General features: G+C 47.6%; 1 protein-coding gene across 10 annotated transcripts in view; it reads left to right on the top strand.

Moving 5' to 3' along the window:
• The first annotated feature begins 4111 nt into the window (after positions 1 to 4111).
• Positions 4112 to 6000, top strand: part of KLHL15 (kelch like family member 15) — a 38086-nt gene continuing 36197 nt past the window's right edge. For 5 of the 10 annotated variants that reach the window (XR_014835832.1, XR_014835831.1, XR_014835828.1 and 2 more), the window contains exons 1-2: positions 4112 to 4166; positions 4772 to 4971. The gene's annotated coding sequence lies outside the window, so the exon portion shown is untranslated. Of the gene's footprint in view, positions 4167 to 4464; positions 4972 to 6000 lie in introns of those variants that run through there. The other 5 variants (XR_014835830.1, XR_014835829.1, XR_014835827.1 and 2 more) reach the window with 1 other exon arrangement.

Here is a 6000-nt window from a genome sequence, read left to right as displayed (position 1 = left end):
TGTGTCTGAAATATTTAAATTTGTGTTATTTCACCAATGTGGGGAGCTACTCTAAGGAAAATGAAGTGGTCACTTATAGCTCTATGGTCAAGGGGACTCAACAGTCATTTTTCCAGGAACCAAATTTCACGTCCATCCTTAAAACTCTAGGAAACAATTCTCTGCCAGCAGTTGTTAGAGTAACTGCTTTGCACCTGCGGCCAGGCAACAAGGGTTCAAAAACAACCAGGAGTGGTTTGAGAGTCACCAACACATTGTGAGAGGTTTAGACAACACAGCGTGCTTTGTGAGCAAGCCTAAAGGTGGGGATGTAATCTGGCAGGTCAGGCAAGGCTTCTTGAAGGCAGTGATTGCTAAGTTCAGTCCAAAGGGAAGAAGGAAAGGGGAAAAGGAAGAGTAAGGCATTCCTACAGGGCAGCGCATTCCAGTCCTGGAAGAGGCAGCGAAGCACCTTTATTTAGAGAACCACTGAAAATTTAGTAGGGTTTCAGTAGGACACGAAGGGGAGAGGGAAAAGAAGCAAAAAATCAGGAAGGCTGGCAGTCAGGGCTTCTCCCCTCCTCTGTTGCCTCTTAGCCCATGCTCTTTCCACTGTATTATTTTATGATACTGATTACATATTAAATGATCTTCACACTTGCATTTTTTACTCCTGCTTATTAATTCCATAAATTGTTCACTTATAGTCTACTATACTAATTTACTTTTTCATACCATAAATAGTTATGTTTGCCTACTATGTGCCAAGTCCTGTCCTAAGCACCGTGGATCTATCAGTGACCAAAACATATAAAGACCTTTGGCTTTTTAAAAAATTTCTATGTAAGTAGAGTTGACTTACAATGTTGTAAGCATTAACCAGGAATCCTCCAACATTTATGAAGACATTGATTTCCTACTAGCCATACAACATAAAGGCTCAAGTTATTCAATTTGGCTATTAAAACAACAAACTTTAGGGAGTCTCCTGGGAGTTCATTGGATTAAGGATCCTGCATGGTCACTCCTGTGGCTCGGGTTCCATCCCTGGCCCGAGAACTTTCACATGCCGTGGGCATGGCCAGAAAAAAAAAAAAAAAAAAAACACTTTAAAAGCTAGAAAATTTGGGGACCCTCAGGTTGTATTTTGAAGGCTCCATCTGGAATAGGAACCAGGAAACAATGCTTAGGATGACAGCCACCATCTTGTTGGAATGTGTCAGTGTACAGGTCTTGGTGTGGACAAACAGAAGAAGTCTGTACTGATTTGGGGGGTGCTGGTGGACAGTGAGGGATTGAGATGGATTGGACCCTACAAGACGCTTTTAAAAACCCTGAAGCGCTATAGAGCGCTTGGCTAAAGTTTTCAAGAGGAAAGAAAATGCACATGCAGCTATATTAGTTTGCTGAGGGTATAACTCTTTGATTGCCTGAGACTGCGGTGGAGGCGAGTTACATGAAAAATGATTACCAAAATAATTACCAGACTCTGAATTTCTGAAAAGCCTTAACTTATTTAAAAAAAGGTGGGGGGAGGGCATACAGTATCCTAAATGCTCAGAACCCCTGGGTAGGAACTTCCTTCCAACTCCACGACCAATCCCAGCCCCAAGCCTCTAGCTGCTTCCGGACTTCACTGCTAGACCTCGGGTTTGAGGACTGTATTCTCAAACACTTAGGCGAGGAAAAGACAGCTTCCCTTTGTCCCATGGGGCTCTATCAATGTGAAAGGATGCCCTCAAGGCATTTAGGAACTCCCATTACTTTCCAGTAATTGGTGGGAAAAGTAATTGAAGACAGGAATTACCAGGAGTTAGTTTATTTAAATGATGTGGTTTTCTTTGGTCACGGAGAAGCAGAATGCTTTTTACTGCACTAGACCCTCCTATAAAACACTCATTTCTTTAAAATTTATTTATTTATTTATTTTTGTCTTTTGTCTTTTTAGGGCCGCACCCGCGGCATATCGAGGTTCCAAGGCTAGGGGTCTAACTGGAGCTACAGCTGCCGGCCTATGCCACAGCCACAGCAACGCCAGATCCAAGCCGCGTCTTCGACCTACACCAAAGTTCTCGGCTACACCGGATCCCCAACCCATTGAGCGAGGCCAGGGATGGAACCAAAACCTCATGGTTCCTAGTCGGATTCGTTTCCGCTGCGCTCCGACAAAAACTCCTAAAATTTGTTTTTTAAATTAACCCATTAAAAAAAAAACTGATAGTGAAGAAGGCATCAGTGATTAAAGATGACTTTTTTTCGCGGGGGGCGGGGAGCGGTTGCTCTACATAGTAAATACACAGATTGGTGGAAAGACACAGCCCAGTTTCAGAAACCGAATACACACACACACACACACACACACATACACACAATTTTGGAGTTAATGAAATGTCACGTATGAGACCATGCAGACATAATAAGGCATGTGCTGATCACAGTGGCTCATGACATCACTCACTGTAGATATATATACACCTGCTACTCAAAACACAGACACATTTCAGTTCCCACTTGAAAAAGGAACTGAAGTCTCTCTCTGGACGGGTCAGTGCCACACATAACGCATAGTTCAAAATGTATGTTTGCTAACGTACAAAAATAAAAATTCAGTGCTTTAAGATGATGTTCAAGAATAATATATGAAAACTCAGATGTTCAAAGTTGAATGTGTGTATATATATATATATATATATATATATATATATATATATATTGTCTTTTTAGGGCCGCGCCTGGGGCATACGGCAGTTCCCAGGCTAGAGGTCCAACTGGAGCTGTAGCCGCAGGTGCCACAGCCACAGCAATGCTAGACCCCAGCTGCATCTGCGACCTACACCACAGCTCAGGGAAACGCTGGATCTTTAAGCCTCCGAGCAAGGCTAGGATCGAAACCTTGTCCTCATGAGTGCTAGTCAGGTTCGTTAACCGCTGAACCAGGACGGGAACTCCGAATGCATACCGTTTTAAAGTTATTTTAAGGCTTATTTAGTTTTTTAAAGCTTGTTTTTTAAAGCTTGTTTTATAGTTTAAACCAGCAATTTCCCCATTTTCAGAAGATTAAAGTGATTTTCTATTTTTTTTTCTTCACACGAAGTAGTGTATTTCAGCAAAACAGTACCACCGTGTGCTTTTTTGGCCTCTTGGGAAACGTGACATATTCAAGATTGCTAGAAAGAGATAATGATCGCTGTCAGCCACACATCTCTGTAAGTTCTTTGGGATATAGGTCTAGAGAGAAAATGGCGGCAGTGAGTGGGGGCAGGAGAAATTTCTCAGTTTAGGATCAGAAATGGGCAACGGATGATTTAAGGTTAACAGGAGAACCATTGGCTTCCAAATGTGTTTTTCTGTCATCTACACTTTTCCTACAGAGATTTCAAAACGACACATTTACAAAACAGTCCTGTGATGTAATTTTAAATTCTTAAATCAAGAAAACGCGGTATGTAAAAGGCACTAGCTACGATTCTAGAATCGATTTGTTAAAAATAAAAAACTAAAAAACCACTGCCTTCTGAATGTTCGTTCTTGCCATCTGATTTTGACACAAATAGAAACAGAACAGCGTTTTCAGATCCGGCATTTCTGTGTGGTGCAGACAAGCCGTTTTCTATGAATTTTCTCACCTCTGGGAAATGTATTTCTGAAACGCGTAATTGTTCTGCAACTAGCCAAGTGGAACCCTATGACGCAACAATCCCCTGCAAGTTGCCTTAATAAATGATGTCATTTGGCGCAGATGCAGTCACGTTTACAACACAGGTAGATACGCCAAAGCCCCCTCCACGTCGTCCCTGTTCCGCCACCCCCACCGTGTGGAAGATGCAAAAAGACATTTTCCGGGTTTCTTAACCCTCAACTTGTCTAGGGTGGGCACACCGCAGTGGCTCGAGCCCACCGCTCGCGTAAGCGAAGAAGGACCGCTGCGCGGGGACTAGCACTGCCGAGTTTCCAGCCCCGACGGCTAAGCCGCGGGGGAAACCGCGTCTGGCCGAGCCCGCGTCCGCAACGCTGCGCCGCCTTCCCCTCGGTGAGGCCCGCCGGCATAGCCGGCAGAACGTGGGGCCCCGTGGGCGTGGGACAGCCCTGCCCCCACCTCACTCCCACACCCGCTCCCGCTCCCGCGGCGCCGGAAGTGACGCGCGTTGGCTGAAAGATGGCGGCATTGGCGCTCGACCAGGGGGAAGGTAAACACCCTCTGGGCCGCGGCCCTCGCGGGCCCCCTCGAGGCGCCAGTTGGGGCCCAGGGCGCCTCACGGGCCCGCGCTCCAACTCTCGCATTCCCACCCTTCGACCTCCCTACCCGCGTGGCAGCCTTCCGCGTTGCGACGACGGCGCATGGAGCCCCCTGCCGACGGGCCCCGCCTCACTGGGCGGGCCCCGGGCGGCTCCCGCGGCCCACAGGGGGCGCGCGGCCCGGAGCGGCCCCTGGCTCGTGGCCCCGCTCGCTCCGCCCCTTTCCCGCCCCTTTCCCGCCCCTTTCCCGCCTTCCTCCACCCCCGGCGTGGGTGATCCTGAGGCTCCGCGCGCTTCGGGGCAGAAGCCCGGAGACGCCGTCGTTGACGCCGCCACCGCCGGCGCTTCTGCCGCTGCCCGCCGGCGCTTCTGCCGCTGCCCGCGGCCCCCCAGCCCCTCTTTCCACCCGAGGCGCCGAATCGGCCCTCCTGCCGAACCCCGCAGGGCGCTGCGAGGCTCCTGGCGTTGCCAAGGCCGGGCCCGGCCCCGACGCCGCGCCGCCTCGCGCCGAGCCCGACTGTCTTGACTAGCGTCTCAGCGCTGTCTTCTTTCCCAGGACTGGTTTCGTGGGGGCCGCAGGCGCGCAGACTCGCCCCCCGCCGGAGCGCCCCGGCCCGGCCCGGGAGCGGCCCCTTGTAGACGTTCGAGAAGCCTGCCGAGTGCCGTCCCGGCGCCCGACCGCCCATCGCCCGGCCAGCCGGCCCGCTTCTTCCTGATGCAGACTGCCGTCCACTAGAGGTTGGACAGACCCCCGAGGTGCGTAGCCGCCCCTGGCCCTCCGGCCTCCGGGAGCCCGGGCTTCGTCCGCGGCCCCGCGCTAGGCACGGATTCGGTAGCCCTTTCTGCACCGACCTCAGTCATACATTTGGTAAACGCCGGGATCTAATTTATCTTTGAGTTTAGTTAAAATTGTTTGAAATTTAATTTTTTTCCAGGCCAAAAAAAAAAAAAAAAAAAAAAAAAAGGGAAGAAGCATAATTCAGCCATTTTTTGCAGCACACAGCTGCAGGTACCATGATTATTTTCTCCCTAACCCATTCTTTCCCTTTAAAAATTCTGTTTATGCCTGAAATAGAACTATGCGAAATGCGAGGCAGAAAACGCGGAATCAGAAGGTCTGGGTTCGACTGGGTGACTCTCAGAAAATCGCTTACCGAACCTCGGTTTCCTATCTATGAAATGTAGTCAGTAATAGCCACATCACAGGATAGTGAGGACTGTATGAGGTCATATATGTGAAAATAATCTATAGCTGTAAAGTGTTGTAAAAATGCAAGGCGATTTTTAAAGTAACCTTCGCCAGAGCGGTTAATGTTGTAGTGGCTAACTGTTGCTGCCTCTTTATTTCTATATTATAAGTATAAGCAGTAAGTACGGAATAGCGAAGCAGTGCTGTGACTCGACTAGATATATAATAGTCACGTTGCCTGGCCTTCTTCCTACGAAATGCTAACTGCTTATTTAAATAACGGTATTCTTTAATTCAAATGTAACGTTACTGTGGTGCTTTGCTTTTCATTTTTCTAGGCCGCTTATGCCCTTTTCCTTACTCGGAATATTAAACACCTTACGTTGGCTTAGTCTTAATATTTTTTGAATTTACATTTTCTTTTGTTAATCTGATTAAATTGTAATCTAGAAAATGCTTTTAAAATGTATACTCTAATTTTAAAGCCTATTTTTCTTTCTTTTTAAAATAGAAATAGAGTTGATTTACAATGTCGTGTTAGTTTCAGGTGTACAGCACACTGATTCAGTTATACATATAATATTAATGCTTATTTT

Source organism: Sus scrofa, chromosome X, assembly GCF_054392235.1.
Source record: "Sus scrofa isolate SSC_HxYL_T2T_F1_AM1 chromosome X, Sscrofa_HxYL_maternal_Yorkshire_Landrace_v2.0, whole genome shotgun sequence".
In the NCBI taxonomy this organism is placed as follows: Eukaryota; Metazoa; Chordata; class Mammalia; order Artiodactyla; family Suidae; genus Sus; species Sus scrofa.
This window is presented reverse-complemented; position numbering and strand designations above follow the sequence as displayed.